This window comes from Mesoplodon densirostris, chromosome 15 (assembly GCF_025265405.1).
Source record: "Mesoplodon densirostris isolate mMesDen1 chromosome 15, mMesDen1 primary haplotype, whole genome shotgun sequence".
Lineage (NCBI taxonomy): Eukaryota > Metazoa > Chordata > Mammalia > Artiodactyla > Ziphiidae > Mesoplodon > Mesoplodon densirostris.
In genome coordinates this window covers 66,379,258-66,402,678 of record NC_082675.1, presented here as the reverse complement: position 1 = coordinate 66,402,678, position 23,421 = coordinate 66,379,258, and positions in this window count along the sequence as shown.

The window sequence follows — 23,421 nt, the reverse complement described above, 5'->3', positions numbered from 1 at the left end:
ATATTGATATTAAATTAATATTAAATTTAATTTAATATTAATTCAATTAAATGCAGGTTAATTAAAATATATTATTAAGATTAATGTCACCTGTTTCTTTGTACTTTTTTTAAACCTAAAATTACATATGTGACTTGCATTATATTTCTTTTGGGTAGTACTACCCTAGAGACCTTCTTTGATATCAAAACTTACCTGAAACACAGAACAGTTTTGCATTTCCCCAGAGTCCGGCTGGCACAGGTCATGGGAAGGGAGAATGGCATGCTGTATGTTGCCCCTGGTTTTTCACGTTCTCATTTTATTTCTCATAACTCATGTGATTTCCCCTCTCTCCCCTAACTTTTTAAATGAGAAAACCAGAGGGCAAATTTAACTCATGTCTACTCAATTCCTAAACCCATAATTTGTCCAATACACAATGTTGTCAAGTCTAATGGTGGTAATAGTTTTTAAGGAACCCCCTTAGATAGTAACAATAATAATCCCTTTATGCACATAAAGTGTCTTATATCATTTACATCACCCCATCTGCTCCAAAAGAAAACCTTAAGACTTCCAACATAAAATATTTTCACTTAAAAATTTTGTTTATACACGGCAGAAAATTAAAAGGTACAAAGAAATAGAAAAGTCAACTTGCCACCCACCCCTGACTTGCTCCCTCCTGCCACCCTCCACCCCTACCTCCCCCTCCACCCCTGCCAACAGCATGCTCTGTATATCCTCCTAGTGATGGTGATGCACAAACACAATCAGACATGCGTGTGGATATATGGCCATTTTTCAAAAAACTCAAATAGCAGTAGATTGCACCCATATTCCACGTTACTCTTTGTACTTAGCACCTTATCTTGGAGACCCTTCATATCAGTACATAAAGGTCTGTCTTTAACTGATATGTCATATTTAACTGAAAAGACTTTCATCAGTTACAAAATATATTTAAATCAGGAAACTAAGTTCAGGGAAGGAGTCACTTGTTCTCCTTGACGGCGACAGTGACAGATTGAGACCAGCTGATTCCAGTCCGAGCCTGCTTGCTCTCCTTGACGCTCCCCCTGCCCCCATCTGTGAAACAGTAGCAACAATTCCTGGCCCACCTACTGTGAAACTGACATGGAGACTGAAGGAGCTAATGAAACCTGGAAAGCAAAATTCAAACAAGAAGCATCGTCCTCACTGTTACTGTAACTGTAATCTGAGTCACATTTTGGTAGAAACCTAAGCAACGTAGGGGAGGGCAAATGTATCTGGGCAGGAGGACTCTACCACCCTTTGAATCACATCATCACTGGGCCCATAGTATTGACCCCCACCCAGCACTGATCTAGCCCAAGGGGACAGATCCTGGCTGCCTCCTTAAAAAGGGTTGGAATGTTCTGAAGGGCTCAGGTGTGACTGTCCAGCCCCTCATCTTGCGGGGAGTAGGTGGTCACAGGTTCTGGCCCCCAAGGACAGGCTTTCTCAGGAAGAAAACTTCACTCACAAGGCTGAGACATAAACACACACAGACACAGGCCCTGGAAATCTGGAGCAAGGTGAGTGGAAAACTGTCCTTGGCCTAGGAGTAGCTGGCTGTTTATGTACAGTAGGCCACGGGCTGACATTTTCCAGGCCCAGGCTCAGCACGGGAAGCTGACTGCACCCACCAGCACAGCTCCAGCCCAGACACAGGAGCAGTGTGACTGACAGGAACCACAGCCAAATGAGGCCGGCCGAGGGGTCTGGCTGGCACGGCCCAAGCGAGTGAGCGACTGCTTAAAGGGATGTTGCCTCATTTCATCTGGTGGCCCTGCCCACCGCCTTGCTGTCCGGGGCTTGCTTCTACTTGCTTGTTCCCAGCTCTCCCCTGAGACCCAGGGTCTTGGGGACGAACAGGGGGTAGGGGGAGGAGACACATCTCCAGGGAAGAAAAAGCAAACCCAGGCTTAGCCAGCATGTACCCAACATGTCTTCTCAGCTCCTCCAAGTTGGCCCCATGGTCCCCAGATGTGCAGGAAAAGTGTGCTTAAGCTGTGTGATCACAAAGATTGAGCTTCCCCAGGAAATTTCTAGAGCCCATTAGAAGGGCTCACAAGGCGCAGAGCCTCCAGAAAACGTGCCTTCCCTTACCTTGGTTCCTCATCTTGGCAAAACTTCACACTGTCTCCACCCAGAGAGGTGGAAGACCAGTCCTCTCACCCTGTTTATAGAAGAAGGGTGGGGAGAGCGAAAGGACAAGTTCCAGCCTCACACAGGGCTTCTCACCAACCTGCCCTGTCTGAGCAGTTACTCTCTGAGCTCAATCGACCATCCACTCTTCCTAGAGTCAGCCGGTCAGTGCTCCACACAGTTGGTCCTAAGAAAGAAACAAGTATTCAAAGCTGGATGTTCAAAGCACATTGCCGACAGTCCTCCACTTAACAAAAGAATTAATTATGGAACTTTTTTGAAGAGACAACTTTCCTAGGGCGTATAAGGTACAATTTTTACTTAGCATCAATGTATTCACAATTTTGGGGGGTATAAACCTAAAAAGGCGCGTGTGTTTGGCTATAAATGTATTTGTGTTATTTTTCAATTCTCAGTATAAAAACTTGATTTAGGCAGGGCTGGTATTATTATTTCTACCTTTCAGGTGAGGAAAGGGAGACTCAGAGAGATTCTAAGCAAAAATGGGCGTTCCCACTGCTCCACAATGACCGGCTGAAGGCCGTATTTCTCAGCCTGCCCAAATCCCACTGTTATACCTGCGCTGTTTACAGAAAGTGGAGTGGAGGGTACCAGGGATTGGGGAGAGGGTGGGGAAGATATTATTTAATTGGTGCAGAGTCTCTATTCTGGATGATGAAAATGTTCTGGAAATGGATAGTGGTGATGGTTGCATGACATTATGAATGTCCTTAGTACATGCCGAATGTACACTTAAAATGGTTAAAAGGGTACATTGTATATTAATTTTTTAACATAGAAAAAGAATTACCTAGCTGAAATTCTGAATCGTAGCAGGATTATGTTAGTCCACTTCTCCTCTGCCCTTTCCATCCACCTCCCACTTCCCCCATATAATATAGAGAACTAATCAAGAGAAAATAATTAAAATTGAAGTAACACTGAGAAATCACTTCTAACCCAGGAGATTGGCAAAAAATAAAGTATGATAATACTATTTGCTAGTAAAGATGCAGGAAAAGGACACTCTCGCACACTGTTGTTGAAAAGATAAACTAGGCAGACTGGAAAACAATCTAGCAATATATTATAAAAATGTTTATTAAAATTAAAAATACACATACATGGTATTGGAGACAGGGAAAATATACAGATCAAATGAAGAGAATAGAGTTTGAGGAGAGGGATATTTCCTAGACTAAAACCAGAGGTGGGGTGTGGTCTATGGGTCACAAGATCAATTGGAACTTGCAACCTGCTCACTAAAGGCACCCTAAACTGAGAGACCCTCAGAAGGAATAGTGGTTTGGGGTATCCTGGGCTCTGGGATCACCATAGAAGCCCATGACCCAAAGGTGATCATCAAGATGCAAAACCTGCAGAGACCACACCTGGGGTAGGGGCTTCTCCCCTGTGATCAATATGTACCCATGGCAAGGGGGCCTGAACACTTTACCCAATCCAGTGGTGGATCAGGTAGTGACCAAAGAAAGATTTCAGTTGAATTTCCTGACATCCCAGTAGGACGGGGATGTGAAGTCAACATTAAGTTGTGTTTGGTCAGGTTTCCCCAGAAAAACATAACTAGTAGGAGATAGATAGATAGGTAGATAAAGATTTATTATAGGAATTGGCTCACACAATTGTAGAGGCCAAGAAGTCCCGGGATCTGCCATCTTTAAGCTGGAGAAATAAGAAAGCTGGTTGTGCAATTCGGTTCAGATCTGAAGCCCAGAGAACCAGGAGTGTCTATTCAAGCAGAGAGTGAATTCATGTTTCCTCCACCTTTCCGTTCTATTCAAGCCCTCAGTGGATTGGATGGTGCCACCCAAATTGACGAGAGGGATCTTCTTTACTTGACCTATTGATTCAAATGCTAATCTCTTCCAGCACCACCTCAGACACACCAAGAAATAATATTTTACCAGCTATCTGAGCATCCCTTAGCCCAGTCAAGTTGACACATATAATTCACCATCACAAACAGTTTTTCAGAAAGTAAAGAACTATGCTATTACCTGCATACCCGAGTTCGTGAACTGAGAGTCTTCCCAGTTATATGAGATTTAGAGGTAGGTAGTATGGATGAGGTGGGGTTCAATATCACTTTGAGAACAACAGGTAGGGATTGGGGTGAGCACAGGTGTGACAGCCCAGGTGAGCAGGGAGTGGGCGGCAGGGACAGTGAAGAAACGGGCTTGGCTGGAGCATATGGTCCCAATTAGGGAGCGGAAAGGACCCACTCTTAGTGTCTGTCCTCCTCATTAACAAAACACATCTGTCACTGAACACCTCCACGTACAAGGTTCCGGGCTGTATGCTGTGAGGTATGGAAAGGTGAGAAATGCAGGGTCAGCGCTTTCTGTAAGCTCATAAGTTAGCTTGATAATGTGCGTCCATGAAGAAAAACTCTCAGAAGGTGGAGTGCCCGATTCCTGACATAGATCATCCGTGCACTTGTTTCCTCAGCTAAATCTTACTGTGTTTAATCCTCATACCGGGCTAAGTATTAGGGATGCAGAGATGAATGATACAGTGCACCATCCCTGGGAAATGCATAGCAATCACCTCCGGCTGAGGAAGGTCTCCCAGAGCTGGACCTAGGTGGGCTGGTAGGATGTGATAGGCACCTGGGACTGATGGCCTGTGGAACACCCAGGTGAGCTGGGGGCAGGGGCCGGGGGGTAGGGAGGTGGGCAGAGAGCGGCAGAGAGCGGGCAGAAGATCCAAGTGAGGGCAAAGAGGCAGATGAGGCTGGACAGGACAGCTGGGCGCAGATGACAGAGTGTTCTGTGCTCTGGATTTTTGGACTGTGGGAACCCGGAGTTAGTGAGGATTTCTGATCTGCCGAGAGGCCCTACTGTGCCCACCAAGCTCCTGCCACCTCCAAAGTGAGTGGTCGATGGGGCCGAGCAGGGCTGGGTGTTTTAACATGAGGAATGTGCCCAGCAAAGATCATCTGTGGCCCACTTAGCTAGTGCCCATCCCCGAGTAACTTCTCTCCTGGGACGCCTGCCAGCCCCGGACACTCACCAGAGCCCACGGGAGCCCTCAGCCTCTCCAGCCTGACCCGGAGGCCTGGAGGACCCACGTGCTCTTGAAGAGCTGAGCTCCAGCCTTCCTTGTTCCTCCCACTCAGAGAGCAGGGAGTCCCTGTCACGTCAACCTCTGCCCCCCATCGCCAGCTGAAAGGTGGGAAGGGGGGAGGAAGCCCTGAGGCTTACAGCAAAACCTCAGGGTGCCCCTGAGTCCCAGGAGTGCTCAGATGTTGTCTGGGCCAGCCAAGCCTGCTGGGCCATCAACTTGGATGCAGGATACACAGAATGTACCTTCACCTCCTCCGGCAGGTAGGGGTGTGTGTGTGTGTGTGTGTGTGCGCGCGCACGCACGCACGCACATGAGCACACACACATGTGCACACATGAGGCTCCCAGGCACAGGGTGTTGGGTAACCTACATCTAATGTCGCAGCCCAACACGCAATCAAAGGATTGGGACAGGCTTTACCTTTGAGGATGCCGACAAGCACATCTCCTCGTGAGAAGATCATTTTCCTTGAGAACCCTGACGTCACAAACCCGTTGCAGCGTGTCCTCCCTCTTCTCACGGACAGTTGTGTCCAGCTGAAAGCAAGCACCAACCCTCAACTTTAAGCTGTGTGCCTAAGTTTTCACCAACACCAAGGGATGCAATAAGTGTGTGCTGATTTGATGGTAAAGGGGTCATAGAAAGACCAACCCCATGGGGTTTTAGCATATGGAAGTGAAGAGGGCTTTTCTATCCCTTTCCTTTAGGGTGGTGGGGATGGAGGCAGAGGTGATGGGGTTGATGGGGAAGGAGAGAAGCTACGGATTTGCTACAGCAGAATCTCTGGGGCATTAGCAATCATGCATTAATATTTCCTAAAGCTCCCCAGATGAAGAAAAAGATTGAGAACCCACTGCCCCAAGGAGAGAGGTATGAAGAGGTGCCTTCTTTCAGATTGAATCGTGTGCCCAGAAAAAGTCAGTCCACCACTGCTGTAGAATCCACCTGCTGGATGCTCACTGTGACCCAGATTCTTGTCTCATTCCATCAGCCCCATTCCATGTCTCCCCCGCCCCCACCCCCAGCCTTATTTCAGTTCAGCCCCTTTAATATCCCTGCTCCCCATTGACTGCCATTCCCTTAGGACTTCCTTCCAGCCCCAGTTAAGAAAAACATATGATCACCAGCTTCCAGACCCCACCGCTTCCATTCTGCACACTCCAAGACCCTCTCCCAGATTGGAAGGAGTGAGAAGAGTTTGGGGTCTTTCTTCCCCCCAAGCGAGTGGGCATCCAGATATGGGCAAAATCAGAGTGTGCTCAGCATGCGACCTCCGGGTGTTGGGATGAACATGCAGGCCAGGCTGCAGCCCTGCCAGGGTGCCCGGCACTTGGAATCCTTAAATGTAAATTTCCCTGTGGCAGCCCTGGTCTCTTCTGCAGGGGTGGCAGCCGCCCTGGGAGGAAAGACGAGATTTAACTTGGTAATCAAGCACTGTACCAAACTGGACTTTGACCTTGTTCAGAATTCCACTGGCCCGTGTTCCCTGACCCGCCACCGCCCTGTCTGCCCAATTGTTCCCTTGAGTAGCTGCCTGCTATCTAAGGCAGTAAGGCAGGCTGTCACCAGCTGCTGCTTCCCTGGCTGCCTTCCACCTGGCTGGATCGGAAGGCCTTGGAAATCAAAGAGCTTTGCCTTTCCAGACACTTTGCTACCTCTGCTCCTGGAGCAAGACAAGAATGGTCTGGATGAGGTATCTGGTCCTGGCTGTGCCTGCTGGTAGGGCATGGGAGAGGTGAAGGCAGCCCCGGCAAGCTTCTTTTATGCACTCTTGGTTACCAAAGCGATTCCCAGACAAGGCCTGGAATGGCCAGTGTGGGCCCACACGCCTGCTATGTCCACGGAAGCAGCATGGATCCAGCATCCATTCTCTCCAGCTCCTTCCACTGCCCCAGAACACCCTCTGCTTGCTGCAAAACAGCACGTTTTTGCTCATTTCTTCTGCCGAGAAGGTCTTCCACCTTCTCTTCTACATGTCTTAATTCGGCCCTTCCTCCCATGGCCTGGGGAACCACTCTCCACCGTAGAGTGCCTACTCACCCCCCTGCAGCCCTACCACGCTTTTTCTCTGACCTCCTCAATTCATGACTCAAACCAAATATCTGGGGCATCTAGTCACATGCTGATTTGCCATGTTGTCTCATTGTTTCAAGTGTTATCTCCCCAACAAGATGGTAGGCTCCTAGGGACTATGCATTACCTAGAATTGGCACTTAGTAGGTCTACTGGGAATCAGTGAATGTGAAAGGACAAATGAATGAATATAGGCATTGCTTTATTCGGAGCTCTGTTTTCTTTACACACCTAGAATTCTTCCCAAAAAGAGAGCTCTTCTTTCCATTGGCTGTCATCACAACGAAGCTGCCGGTGGAAACTTTGCTTCCCATGCCTCCCAGAGCACAGGGAAGCCAGGAATGTTTCACCAGGAGGAGTCAGTTGCCAGAACAGTTGGATTTCCACCAGCGTGCAGGGCACTAGTGGCTGCTGGGAGCAGATGTCCTGCCCTCTTTGATCTAACTGGGATGCTAGAAAGTGCCCACACGAAGCTTTGTTTCCGTTAATGCACACAGTAGGTAAGGGCTAAGAACGACCGGGTGCAGAAAGCACCCAGTCTAGGCTGTCCTAATCAGAGAGCATGTGAAGGATGCAGAAAATAGGGCTGTTGAGTGGAGGCAGGGGGGAGGCTGGGTGTCCAAGGGAGGCATGAAAGAGTGCCCCTGCTCCCTCTTCCCCAGCTAGACTCCATCTGTCCACGTCTGCTCCCCCACCCAGGTGAGCAAGAGCCAAAGATGGGGCCAGGACAAGGGACAAGATTGGGAGCGGGGTGGAGGATGGGTAGTTAACCCAGGGGGTTCATCTGAGAGGAAACACCTTGGGAATGCAAGGCAGCTCTCACACATACACTAGCCATCCGAAGGGGAGGCATAGAGGAGGCTCAAAAAGCCAGGCGGAGACCAGACAGGCAAGAAAGAAGATCTAGAAAGACAGGTGAAGTGTGAGCTGTCACATCTGTGTACACAGAGGGCCCAAGGCTTGGGGTCGGGGGTCGTTGAGGAGCTCTGTCCATGGGCCTTCCACCTATTGTCTCAGAAGGAAGTCAGGAGCCAGGGGGCCAAGCATGGAGCAGCCTATGTGTGGCCCCTGTGTGCCATCGTGCTCCTGTGTCCTTCGCTGTGGTTAGGGCAGAGAGACCCTCTGACCAAAAGACATAGGGTGCTTGTCTTCTGGGCAGAGGAGAGGCTCAGAGACAAGAACCTGAGTGAAGGGGAGGTGGCAGCATCTGACCACAGGCAAGCGGACCGAGTGCGGTGGGGTGAGCCTGGCTGTGGAGGAGTCATTCTGGGGCTCCCCAAGGAGCAGAAATGCCCACATGACGTTTCCTAGCAGCGCCCTCCCCCAGGCCCTTCCCCTCTGGCCTCGGGCCTCTTGCCTGCCAGTGCATGCAGTCCCATCATCGATGACAGTGATCAGCGTTTGCCAATTCCATTCCTTTTATTACTCATGCCTTTCCCAGGGAAAGGAACAGGCTCGAAAGAGAAGGCAGTTGCCCTGGACTGGCACTTGCTGACTCACCTCTCAGCTCACTCGACCCCTTTCTTTCAAGAGGAATTTTACACAGCCCATTTTATGGGTACCTACTGACATCAAAACTGTTAGTCACAGGGCAGACATCCAGGTCAGAGAACGCCCCACCCTTGGGGCGTATTTCCTCCTTCTGCTCCACAATGTCCCCCAGGACCACGGGAGGATGGGCAGGCAAAAAAGAAGAAGATTTCATATGCCCAGATGTGTGTGCAGGGGAACTTTCTCTCCCACTCTATAACCAGAGACATAGAATTTAATAAATCCTCAGAACTGGGGAGGCAGGGGTGTGTGAGAATGTCTTTCATTGTGGGGAGGGTGGGTCAAACACCTAGAGCGTCTGATAACCGCATGGTCTTGAGAGCATGCCCACACACATGGTGTACTGCTGAGGCCCAGAAACAGAGGGAAGAGAAAGGGGGCCAATCTGGAAGCCAGTGCTCCATCCCCAGTCACTCCACATTGGTTAGGACTGTGGTTCCCATACCTGGATGGAAGGCAGAATCACCTGGCAAGTTCAGTGAACGTGCAGATTCTTGGGGTCCCACTGCAGTTCCCACCAAGTCAGAACCATGTGGGGTGGGGAAATTGGGGTATGTGTGTGTGTGTTCAACAAGCTCCCCTGGGATTCTCATGCCACATTCCCCTTCCTGAGGTTAGAGTTGCCGGATCCACGTGGGGTTCCTTGAAAACTGATGCTACTCTTGTTCAAGGCCACAGGCAGACCTCCAAAGACAGACCCTGGACCCAGCACATGGAATGGGAGAGCCAGATCTACTCCCAGAGAAGCACCTTGCAGCCTGAGTATCCTGCTGGCACACTCAGCCACTGCAGGTGATCACCTGGGCTTGATTTCCGTTATCCCATAGGACCTCTTTTGTAGCATTTTGTTGTTTGTTTTCATAAAATCAACTATTACAGATATTTTATGATGGACTTGAATGCTATTCTTCTCCCTGTTTAACATGTTTGCCAACCAACCTTACCTGCCAAAGGTAATGTGGAAACCCATCACCCACTGGCTTGTTCAAGATGAGCCGAGGGTCGCTAAACAATTATCCTGTTTTCTTTGGAGCTTCTATTTGCCTGAACAACAGGCTGCAAAGTGATTTGGAAAATCAAGGTTAGACCCATACCCCTGGGCAAAATGCCTGAGAAGAAAAGACAGTTTCTTATCTCTTTTTTTTTTTCTACTTTTTTTCCGACCTAAGGTATATATAAGGTCACAAAAAAAGAGTGTTGATTCCACGTGGCTGGAGCTGAACCCTTGCAATTTACCAATGACGTCTCACTCACTCATGAGTCTTCCTGGGTCTGAGTCACACACAGTGAGGCTTTTAAGCAGAGAAAAGAAAATTCCTGAAATGAATGAGTTACATTCTGGCCCGGGAGGCAATACCACAGAAGCACTCACTCTCACTCACACAGTCGGGCCTGATAGCTGATGGAAATTTGTAGGAAAGGTTGTGAAATTGGGGATTACAGAAACAAAGTCTAAGGCAGTGGAAGGAATGCTACTGGCAGACTGCCTTTGAACTTGAACTCCCTTGGGTTGCCAGCCTGCTGGCCTGCCCTGCAGATTTTGGACTCACCCGTCTCTACGATCACATAAGCCAACTCCTTAAAATAAATCTCTCTTTATATGTGCACATCCTATTGACAAATGCACAGTCCAAGAGACAAGAACACCTACACACACCCACAACCAGCCCAGCAGGGAGATCTTTAGTCCCTACAGTGGGCCAGACTGTTACAATAACAAAATCAACACTGACCTAGACTGCAGTTTCTACGTGGCTTCTGTCAAGTACACAAAGGTGTATATGGGACAGAGTCCCTGTCCTCCAGTGACTTTCCAACTCGTCACCAAGTTAAAGAACCTCAACACTGAAAGGGGCCCCAGTGAACCTCACCTAGTCCAACCCCTCTGTTTTACAGACAGGGAAACTGAGGTTCTGAGAGGGGACAGGACCTGGTCCAGGCAGCACAGCCTGACGGTGGAAAGGTCGGGACGAGATCCCAAGGAAAACATTCCAGACAAAAAGAGCGTGAGTATGAGTGATTGTGTGTGTGTGTGTGACACACACACTGAAGAAGGTGGGAAGGTGAGCAGCTGGAGCAGGGTAATTATGGGCTGCACACAAGGTGGAAATGGGGGAAGGTGACCGTGGAGAGTGTCAGACACCTGCGTGTGAAGTTTAGAGTGGGTCCACCGGATTGGAGAAGCTTCCAAACACTTTGAGTGTGGGGAGCGACATGATGAAAGGGTTCTTACAAAAGTGCTGCTGTTACAGGAATATTGTAAAAGAGAAACATGTTGAAGAAAACCTTCTTTTTTTTTTTTTTTTTTTTTTTGGCCGCACCACACATCTTGTGGGATCTTAGGAATCGAACCTGTGTCCCCCACAGTGGAAGCACAGAGTCCTAACAACTGGACCGCCAGGGAATTCCTGAAGAAAACCTCCTTAAAGCCAAACCTTATGACAGATATCTGTCTCTTGAGAGATTAGGAGGCCCGATACAGATTAGAACAGGAGTAGAAGAATTCCCCAGTTAGAAGAATGTCAAGGGAAAAGCAGGATGAGACAGAATGAACTAGAAGGGACTTCCCTGGTGACATAGTGGTTAAGAATCCACCTGCTAATGCAGGGGACACAGGTTTGAGCCCTGGTCCGGGAAGATCCCACATGCTGTGGAGCAGCTAAGCCTGTGCGCCACAACTACTGAGCCTGCGCTCTAGAGCCCATGAGCCACAACTACTGAGCCCACATGCCACAACTACTGAAGCCCACGTGCCTAGACCCCCTGCTCTGCAACAAGAGAAGCCACCACAATGAGAAGGTCCCGCACCACAATGAAGAGTAGCCCCTGCTCGCCGCAACTAGAGAAAGCCCGTGAACAGCAATGAAGACCCAACACAGCCAAAAATAAATTTAAAAAAAAAGAATGAACCAGAAGAGTAGAGATCATGAGCCAGTCTTCCAAGGAGCTATCCAGGCTGTTCAAAACCAAGAACAGCAAGGAGATGTTGGGCTTTTTGCTCAGAGCCTGTGAGGAGGTACAAGAACCTCTCCACCAAAAGCTGGATGGTCAAGCCCCACCAAAGGCTCAGGCACACCCTTGGCCTCTGGTCTCCCCACCGGAGGTGAGGAGGGCTGGCTCGTATCATCTTCAGAGTCTCCTTGTGGCCTCTTCCTCCCATAATGGGCCCCCCTCCCTCCCAGGCCTCCAGGGTCTGTTTGCCTGAAGCTGAGTCCCTGGGAGATGGTGGGTATCCCTTCTTCACTCCAGTGACGCCAGGCTCCTTCACCAGCGCTCAGCAGCCCCTCCCTGGTTGTAATGTCAGGATGGTGGCACTGTCTGCACATCCAGCCTTTCCTCCCCCTCCCCACAAGCCCTCTCCTAATCACTGCTTCTTGTCTGGGGACTTCAGCTTTTGGATCAATGCTCTGCTGAGGTGCCTGACCCAGACCTGAGCTCAAGAAAAGATCAGGACTATTTTCTTGTTTGGGTTCATCCTCAAGGGCATTCTCTGAGGTGTCCTCTGATGAGGAATCTGCCAGAATCCTACATTGACAACTTTTCACCATTAACGTGCTGTAAACATGGATAAAACATGTCACAGATGCTCAGCCTTAGGAAATAGATCATATGCTATCTCATGCCTCTCTCTCTCTCTCTCTCTCCGTCTCCTCCTTCCTCTCCTTCCCCAACTTCTCTCTCTCCTTCCAGAACCTACTTTCCTGGGGTGGTGGGAGAAACTGTGGGCTCAAGGGAGATGTTCATGTACTCACCATTCACCCCACACCTTACTCACAAAGCCAGGTTTCTGACTGAGTAACAGAGTTACTAACCATGTTGCTCTCTGAAGCACAGCACAGGGAGGGAGCCGGCTCACAGTACTCACTGTGGGTGTCCAGAGACATCAAAGCAGAGCTCAGGAAATCTGCCTAGGCCGGAATCTGAGACAGGTGGTGGATTTTGCCTTGTATAACTGGATGAAATAGGTGAGGGTGAGTGTAAAAAGAGAGAAAGAGAAGAGAGCTCAGGACACAAGAACAGAAACTGGTGAGAGGAGACGGAGCAGGAGAAACTGGAGACCCAGGAAAAGCAGGAACGTGTGTGGTGTCAGGGGATTTAAGGGAAGAGTGGGGGGTTTTCTCTTGCTAGGAAAAAAGAGGTCAAAAGAATCAAATCTGCTGAGAAAATTCACACTGGCTCTACAGACGGGCCCTTGGTACCACACTGAGAGCAGTCTTGGCCCAGTGGTAGATGGACAAGCCAGAGAGCAGTGAGTTTGGGCGTGAACACGAGGGGGGAAAGTGCTGGAGAGGGCAAGTATAGAAAACACCTTCCAGACGGTGTGAGAAACAGAGTGGCAGGGCGTGTGAAGACAAGAGGGAGGCTTTTATTTTTTTGAATGAATGAGACTTGATTGTGTTAAATGCAGGTGGAAGGCAGACTAGCCCAGGGAGAAGGGATAAAGACCTGGGAGAGAGGAGACGTTTAAGGAGATCAGTACGTTGTGAAATTGGGGGTGCTGGTGTAGGAGGTGGGCAAGAGGAGATCACAGACACAACTTCTACTGTGACCCAGAGAAGGATCAAAGGGTGCCAACAAATAAAGGAAAGTTTGGGGACCAGGAAGGGGAAGAGGCTGTTTCTGATGGTTTCTATTTTTCTTTTCTTTTTCTAAATAGGAGGGCCCTCATCTTTGGGACACAGGCTAGTTCAAGTCAGAGGAGGCATCGTAGGGTGACAGGCTTAGAGTCCCTGGGCAACTGTCTTCCAGGGCAAGTAGTCATCCCTGCGCATGCATCTGATATGGCCTATGAAATAGCTACTTGTTTGCCTCAGAACAGACTGGCTTCAAACCCAGACTGACAAAATGATGCTCTCAGTCTACCAGTTCATGGTGGCCAAAATGTGAGGCTCTGTGGAGACACATGGCCATGGGTGTGGTTGTGCAGCTACCCACCAACCATCAGACTCCTGGGACTCTCCCGACAATACCTATCTTAGTCCATTTGGACTGCTATAATGCAATTCCAGAGACTGGATAGCTTATAAACAACAGACATTTATTTCTCAAGGTTCTAAAGGCTGGACGTCCAAATCAGGGTGCCAGCATGGTCAGGTGAGGACCCTTTTCTGGTTTTCTCATTGTATCCTCGCATAGTAGAAGGGGCTGGGGAGCTCTCTGAGATCTCTTTTATAAGGGCACTAATCTCGTTCATGAGGGCTCCACCCTCATGACATTAGGGGCCACCTCCCAAAGACCCCATCTACTAATACAATCACATTGAGGATTAGGCTTCAACATAGGAATTTGGGGGGACACACATTAAGACTATAGCAAAACTCTAAATCCCCCTTCACACAGCATTGGCACCTCCCTAGTAGTGGTCACCACAGTCCCCCTGGGTCATAACCGTATGTGGCTATATTCAATATCCTTTCCTGTAGGTTCCTGAAGAGTTGGAATCCTAAGTTACTGATCCTTGCTTCCCTATTCAAAGTTGCTCTCTGCATGAAACTGATCTGTTTCTGGCTAAATTCCACGGTCCTGATGCCGACATTTTGGCTCAGCCACCACTCAGAGATGGTCCCCAGAAAGCCCCTCTTCTGGCACTGGCCTGCTTCATATAAGAGAGTTTTGGGCTTCCCTGGTGGCACAGTGGTTGAAAGTCCGCCTGCCAATGCAGGGGACACGGGTTCGTGCCCCGGTCCAGGAGGATCCCACATGCCGTGGAGCAGCTGGGCCCGTGAGCCATGGCGACTGAGCCAGCGCGTCCGGAGCCTGTGCTCCACAACGGGAGAGGCCACAATTGTGAGAGGCCCACGTACCACAAAAAAAAAAAAAAAAAAGAGTTTTAACAAGATGATGCCCAGAGGCTTACAAGCCCCCTGCCCCACTCCCAGCAGCCAGATCAGAAAGAATTCCAGCTCTTCAACCCTTCCTAGCACAGCTGCCTCCCAACCAAAAGAGAATTGCTGGGAGTTTGTAAAGTCCCAGGCTCACAGCTTTTATTGTCCAGCACATGATTCCTTCTCCTTCCCCCTTATTAATTTGACACCGGCCAGTACTACAAAGACATGTGCTGAATTCCAACCATGTCATCACTGGGGAAACAATAAAATGCCTGACTGACTATAAAGGGTCTAACTGTCACAGAGATAAAGACCAGTCTCCGATCTTCTCCAGTAAGGCGGGGCTCGAAGTACAGCCCGGGAAAGCTTGGTTTTCTTGTGGCAGAAACCGTGAAAACATTTCCTGCTTTGAAGCCCTCACTGGCTCTTCTGTAGGACAAAGTGAGCAAGAGACACAAGGCAGCAGACTGTGCTGCCAGCTGGAGGACCCCAAATTGGGCTGAAAGAGCCCCACACCCACATATACCCGTGTGGACCACACCCTGTGGGCCCGTGTGTTCTGATTTAGTGAATATCTGGAGGAGGAAAAATCCAGCTGATTTGCAATCAAAAGTACCATCCTGGGCTTCCCTGGTGGCACAGTGGTTGAGAGTCCGCCTGCCGATGCAGGGGACACGGGTTCGTGCCCCGGTCCGGGAAGATCCCACATGCCGCGGAGCGGCTGGGCCCATGAGCCATGGCCGCTGAGCCTGCGTGTCCAGAGCCTGTGCTCCGCAATGGGAGAGGCCACAGCAGTGAGAGGCCTGCGTACCGCAAAAAAAAAAAAAACAAAACAAACAAACAAAAAAGAAAGGAAATAAAAATGAAGCAGAATCCAAGCCAACTGGAGCTGGAATGATGCCTTGACTTTCCAGATGAGGAGAGTGAGTTTACAGCAGCACTTAAGGTACAACACATACCCTCAGAGATCAAGAGAATTCCAGGATCAGTGAGGAGGGAACATCATCTGTGAGTGGTCAGAGCCTTTCACTTATAGCCCCTGTTTACAAAATCATCACTGATGACTCTGCTTCCTTTGAAGACTGCGTGACCTAGTAGGGATAAGACTTAGCACACCCTTGGCGCCCATAGACAACAATTCCAGGAACACAGGTGAGCCACTCTGGGTCCACATACCTGATATGGACATGCTTGAACTTGCTCTTAGACATTTATTCCCAAGACATTGGCTCCGGGTCGACAAGCAGGGAAACCTCAGAGCCCTCAGCTCTTTACCATTTTTCTTGATCACACGAGAGTCACCAGATGCTTTGTGGCTCCAACACCAGGACAATCACAGTTCACTCCACTTGGGTCTCCCCAGGGAGGCAGTGGCTGGAAGCAGGAGCCCTCACCTGCCATCTTATTCACACAAGCTGGTTCAAGGCACATTTTTTGAGCACCTACTTTGTGCCAGGCCCCGGGATAGGTTCTGGGAACCCCTAGCTACATGGGCTCTGTTCTTGTGCTCCTCATGGTCAAGAGGAGGACACAGGGCTTCCCTGGTGGCACAGTGGTTAAGAATCCGCCTGTCAATGCAGGGGACACAGGTTCGAGCCCTGGTCCGGGAAGATCCCGCATGCTCTGGAGCAACTAAGCCCGTGCGCCACAACTACTGCGCCTGCGCTCTAGATCCCGCGGGCCACAACTACTGAGCCTGTATGCCACAACTACTGAAGCCCGCGTGCCTAGAGCTTGTGCTCCGCAACAGGAGAAGCCACTGCAATGAGAAGCCCGCACACCGCAACAAAGAGTAGCTCCCATTCGCTGCAACTAGAGAAAGCCCGCGCGCAGCAACAAAGACCCAACGTAGCCAAAAATAAATAAAATAAATTTATTTTAAAAATTTAAAAAAGAAGAGGAAGACACATAACAAACTGACAACCCAGTTCACCACCTGTGTGCTTTGCCAGAGCTCTTCACAGGGCTGGGGCTCTGGGAGAGGAGAAGCCCCTAACCCAGACTGGGATGCGTGGGATGCTGGGGTGATCAGAGAGGCAGGCATCCACCCGCACAGAAAATTTCAGTGAAACTGGGAAAGTGAAAGGATAGAGATACATACAAAATCTGTCTTAAAAAGAAGTCTTCCCTACCCCTGCTCCCCTCTCGCTTCATTTTATCATCTCCCGCCCTTCAAAGCAAAGCTTTTTGGAAGTATCTTCCACTCATTCCCTGCTCCACTGAAACTGCTCTAAAATCACCAGTAACCTCATGATTGATAATCCAACATGCCCATCTTCACCTCATAAACCCCTGTGGTACCTGGTCTCTCGGCCCCTGCATCCTCCTTTCTCAGTCTCCCTGGTCCCACCCTCCTGATGCCCCCCTAGTCCCCCCTTCCAGGTCATCCCCCCCAGTCTGCCCTCTGCACTGTGGCCCTCTCTTTCTAAAACTCTGACCACACTACCCCCTTATTCAAATCCTTCACTGGTTGCACAGTGCCCTCAAGTCAACCTCCAAACTCTTTGGCTTGGAAGGTAAAACCTTCTAGGACCCAGCCACCTGCCTCTCCAGTTCGCCTCTGCCGCCCGTGACCCCAGAAAAGCCCGAAACTCTGTCCCACCAGGTGACTTTGTACATGCTTTTTCCTCTGTCCGTAACCCCTATGTGGTAAACCCTACTCATCCTTAATCTTGTTCAAATGTCACCTCCTCCAGGAAGCCTTCCATTGCTCCTCCTTTCACTCCTTCCCAGGCACATTTCTGTACCCCCTCTTCAATCTTCCCAGAGCATCCTCTATTCACCATTGGCATGTAACTGATCACTTGGCTATGTACCCCTGCACCCCTAACTAACCCCTAACACAGGCCTCATTGCAGATGGTGCCTTACTGATCTTTGCACGGTACTTGGCAAAAAAGGTTTCTTTAATGAACATTGATTGATTGCTTGGTTGATTCATTAATTAGGTATAAAACAAGGTCCCCTGTGAAGAAACCACAGTCCAGATGGGAAGGAAAGCCAATCATGGGTGAGGTGATGGAAGATACGCATGCCAAGAGTAAGCATATTTTCCTGACCACAGAGGACTCGGGAAACTTGGAGGAGGAAGATACTGAGAGAGCTTGGAAGGACGGGAGCAACAGGAGGTTTCCTGGATGGGAAGCAGGTTAATCAATGCACAAGCCCGGGTTGTGGCTTCACCTACACCTGGTTCATTTCCAGCAGCAGCAACATTGCAGCAAGGCTTTGGTGCCAGTGGGCACCCAGGGTCCCGTCCACGTAACTAACATGTCTCTGGCGGAGGCCTGAATCCCACAGTCTGGAATGTAGACAAAGAGGATCTGTTCCAGTTACGCTAATTGCTGCCTCTCTCCCACAGAGGATAGGGCGGTGAGAGATTCCAGGAGGCAGCTGAGCAGAGGGGGAATTCCTCAGCTCCTGCAGCCTGGCCCGAACCCAGGGAGGGGCCCCGCCAGCCCTCACCGGGGAAAGCTGGAGGCAGAGCCGCATTCACCTGCCCCATAGGCTGTCTCTGAGACGTGTGATGTGAAGACCAGGCAGCTTCCTAGCCAGGCACCCTAAACCTTAAAACTGCACTTTAGAAACATTGCTTTACCCTGAAAGCCACTTTTTAAATGCAAATGACCCAGGAAGAAGTAGCACATTAAGTTCCTAACACCTTCCGTATAAATGGGTGGCTGTGCAGCTTTCCCAAGGGGTCTGGGAACCTGGGAAGGCAGGTGCCTGAGCTGTAGAAGGGACACAGTGAAGACAGGAGGCCCTGGGTCACAGATTCACTTCTGTCACAAATGTACCCCCCCCACCCCTGACCGTTGTTGCCCCACGGCCCGGTTCTCTTCTGGCCTTTCCTTCTGCCACCATCCTGGGCTGAAGACCTCGTTACTCCTCAGGGGTGCCCACCACCCCACTCTAACACCTCCTTCTCCACGGCTTCCTTTGCTCAAAATCAGTGGCCCCCTGAGGCCACTGGCACCTCTGAGTTTACAGCCCTCAGCTCCCTTATTGGGATGCTGGTCCAGGCTTTTGTGTGAGACATTTCTGGGGGGTAAGAGCACTTGCTGTGCATCTGCAGTGGTTCTCTGACCCCAGCCTGCAGCAGAATTGCCGCGAGGGCTTGTTGAAACAGATTGGCTACAGAGCTTCTGTACGTCTGAAGTAGAGCCTGAGAATCTGCCTCTCTGATGAGTTCCCAGGTGATGCTAATGCCGGTCCAGAGAACCCACTCCGAGAACCACAGCTTTATAACCTTGTGACTCAAACTGTGGTCTGCAGACCAGTATCCCTGGCATCATCCAAGAGCTGGTTAGAAACGCTAAACCAGAAGCTGCATTTTAACAAGGTCCTGGGTGACTTGTATGCACATTACATTTTGAGATCCCTTCCCCAAAGCAGTGTTCTCAAAGTGTGGTGCAGACCACCTGCATCAGCATCACCGGGGGGCCTGTTAATAACAAAGGCTCCCCTACGTTCATAGCAGCACTATTTACAACAGCCAAGACATGGATACAACCTAAATGTCCATTGACACATGAATGTATAAAGAAGATGGAATACTACTCAGCCATAAAAAAGGAATAAAATAATGCCATTTGCAGCAACATGGATGGACCTGGAGATGATCATACTAAGTGAAGTCAGAAGAGAAAGACAAATACCATATGATATCATTTATATGTGGAATCTAAAATATGACACAGACGAACTTTTCTATGAAACAGAAACAGACTCACAGACATAGAGAACAGACTTGCGGTTGCCAAGGGGGAGAAGAGGTGCAGGAGGGATGGACTGGGAGTTTGGGATTAGCAGATGCAAACTATTATATAGAGAATGGATAAACAAGGTCCTACTGTATAGCACAGGGAACTATATTCAATACCCTGTGATAAACCATAATGGAAAAGAATATAAAAAAGAATGTATATATATGTATAACTGAATAACTTTGCTGTACAGCAGAAATTAACACATTATAAATGCACTATACTTCAATAAAATAAATCTTTAAAAAAAGTTCCCAGTGCCCCCTTCCTCCTCCAGGCCTTCTGGTGATCACCGTGACCCTAATGTTTAGGAACTTGTGCTTCACAGTCTCCACGTTGGCTACCTGTTAGAATTCCCTGAGGAGCTTGTCCAGGCTGCACCTCCAGAACAATCAAATCAGATCTGGGGAGTGGGGACCCAGACATGGGCATTCTTAACATCCCCCAGGTCATGGCAATGTGCATTTAAAGCTGAGAACTTCAGTTTAATACCATCCTCTTCTCAATAGCAAATGTTGGAGCATGTACCCCAGGTTACCTTACACCGAGGTTCTCAAACCTGGCTGCAAATCAGAATCCCCAGAAAGCTTTTAACGTTTTATTTTTGAGATGAAATTCACATAACATAAAATACATCATTTGACTATTTTAAAGTGGACAATTCAATGGCTTTTAGAACATTTTAGAACATTCTTCACAATGTTGTGCAACTATCACTACCGTCTAGCTCTAAAACATTACCATCAGAGAGAAATTTCCCTTCCTCTTCTTTGTTCACACAGCTCCTGGGGTTCAGCTTTGGTTTTGGCCTCGCCTCTGCGTTTAGGCCACCCTCGGGTGTCTGTTCGCCACCAGACAGGAGGGGGTTAAAGCAGCAGCTGATTAGGGCTCTCTTGCTCTCTCAGGCTGGGGAGAGTGAGGGGTACGGTGGCCATAACTGGAATGAGGGGCGTGCCTGCGGTGGCAGAAGCTGGCATGACATTGCAACCACCAGAGGCATGCCATGTGTTCTCCCGGGGAGCTTGTCCCTGGATCATGGGACCCTGCCAGTGGCATGCTGCACAGGCTCCTGGGGGGTGTGGGTAGTGACCTGTGCTTGCACACAGGATTCTTGGTGGCAGCGGCAGCAGCGTTAGCCGTTCATGCCCACCTCTGCGGTCCGAGCTGATAGCCATGGCTCGCGCCCATCCCTGGAGCTCACTTAGGCATTGCTCTGCCTTCTGTGGGCACACTGGGAAGGAATCGCCTCTCCTTGCGAACTGTGAAACAAAGGTCTCTTGCCTCTTCAGCAGGTCCAGACTTTTTCCCGGACTCCCTCCTGTCCAGCTGCGGCGCACTAGCCCCCTTCAGGCTGTCTTCACGCTTCCAACCCCAGTCCTCTCCCTGGGGTCTGACCTCCGAAGCCCGAGCCTCAGCTCCCATCCCCCACCCACCCCAGTGGGTGAGCAGACAATCGTCTCAGGCTGGTGGGTGCTGGTCGGCACCGATCCTTTGCACGGGAATCTCTCTGCTTTGCCCTCTGCACCACGGTTGCTGTGCTCTCCCTGTTGTGTTTTGGGATTTTTTTACTGTTTATTTTTAATAATCACAACAACCCTGCAAGGTATTGTCTGTTTCTCAGATGAGTAAATAGAGGTTCAGAAAGATTGTATTTAGCCTAAAGTTCAAATAATACTGAGTGACACACCAGGACTTCTGACTCCAAGTTAATTGCTCTTTTCTCAATCCCCCTCCTGCCTGTTTAAGCAGCAGGTTTCTCGTACCTAATGTTATTCATTCACTTAAATATCTGTTGAACACCTAATATGTTCCAGACACTATTCTAGGTTCTAAGACTGCAATAGAAAAGAAGCCAGATAAAAATCTCAGCCCTCTTAGAACTAACATGGCTAAAGGCCCAGGGTAGCGCTGAAAACAGAGGTGAAAACTAAGAAAAGTACATTTGGTAACAGTGGCTGTTCTAGTACCTACTTGGCATCCATCCTTCCAAGGAGTTCAGTGTTTCAGTTTGTTCATATAGTCAAAGGAGGCCCCATGGAAGCACCTTGACTCTAATTTGTAGAGGGGGCGCCACTGGACCCCCAAGTCAGACAAGACACAATGGAGGCACCCAGACTATACTTCTACCTTTCGGCAATTTCAAAAAGTTCCTTTAGTCGGCCAGAAAGAAGGCTTCAGCCCTTTCCTCTGTCACCTGAACTAGGTTAAGAATATATTTCTGGGGCTTCCCTGGTGGCGCAGTGGTTGAGAATCTGCCTGCCAATGCAGGGGACATGGGTTCGAGCCCTGGTCTGGGAAGATCCCACATGCCGCAGAGCAGCTAGGCCCGTGAGCCACAACTACTGAGCCTGCGCGTCTGGAACCTGTGCTCCACAACAAGAGAGGCCGCAATAGTGAGAGGCCTGCGCACCGCGATGAAGAGTGGCCCCCGCTTGCCGCAACTAGAGAAAGCCCTCACACAGAAACAAAGACCCAATACAACCATAAATAAATAAATAAATATTTAAAAAAAAAAAAAAAAAGAATATATTTCTTACTCTCTAACCCAGTCCCCCCACCATGTCCATGATTAAGCCTGGTATTTCAGAATGTCTTGGGTGGAAGTGAAGAACAGCCACTTCCCACCATCATGAAGGCCCCTTGCAGAGAGTTTTCTTCTCATTTTAAAACGTTTTAACATTTAAGACTAGAAATAAAGTCAAATGTATGTACTTCATCCAACTTCATAGTGATAGATCAGTTTAAATTTACTAAAAGTTGACTACAAGATGGAATGACTTAAAGGACAACTTAAAGGGAATAAAAATGAATTCCTGGGACTTCCCTGGTGGTCCAGTGGTTAAGAATCCGCCTTCCAATGCAGGAGACGTGGGTTCAATCTCTGATCAGGGAACTAAGATCCCATGTGCCTCGGGGCAACTAAGCCCGCGCACCACAGCTAGAGAGAAGCCCAAGCACCGCAAGGAAAAGCCTGCATGCCACAACTAAGACCCGACACAGCCAAATAAATAAATAAATATTTAATTGCATTTTCGCTGAGCCCCTGGGAACCCTGAAGAAAGACAGTATTTTTCAGCTTCTGGTGTGATCATCTGACTGATTTCTGGCCATATAATGTGGGCAACTCCTCATTGATGTTCTTAAAAGGTAATATTTCCACCCCTTTCCACCCTCCCACGGGTTAGAAGTGGACCTAATGGGGGACACTTTGAACTGTGGGGGTGAGGGGAACATCCTATGAATGACAGAGCAAAAACTAAGAGCCTGGCTTTTGGAACAGAACCTCAATACCAGCTGAGACTTTAACACAATAGAGAATTCATCTTCTATCTGGTTTAAGTCACTGTTATCTAGATGCCATGAGACCAAACCTATATCCTCACCAACGTTCCCCAGTACCCAGCCCTCCTCCCCTCCCAAACATCCACCTTCAGGACTTTCTACTGCGATTCGAATAATTTCTCCTCTTGTTCTTCAGTGAAAGGAGTTGTTGTCTGCTTCTTACCAACAATTAGTATCAAATAGAGAATATATCCTATATTAAAGTAACTTTTTGTCAAAACCTAGCCTTAGGCAGGATAATTCTTTCAAATTTTAAGAACTGAGCTGCTAGACCATGAAGAATTTTGTAGATTTTTATTATTTTACTATTAAAATTTTTAATCTTGAAATCAGTTAGTCATAAAGTAAAAACTAGCCATATATTTATTTTTATACATTATATACATTTGAGAAATAAATAGTATTCTAAGCATTTAAAAAAGCATCATTATATACAAATAAGGCTTCAAGCCAAATGTATAAATACAGGACCCACTGAGGATTCGATTCCCAAGGCTTCCATTACAAAAGTAGAAGTAACCAGGATGCACAGTCAATAATACAAGCTGTACTTTGGCTAGAATGCAGTCACAGAAGCAACAGAAAAGGCACACATTGGATTGAGAAAATACCTTGAATTAA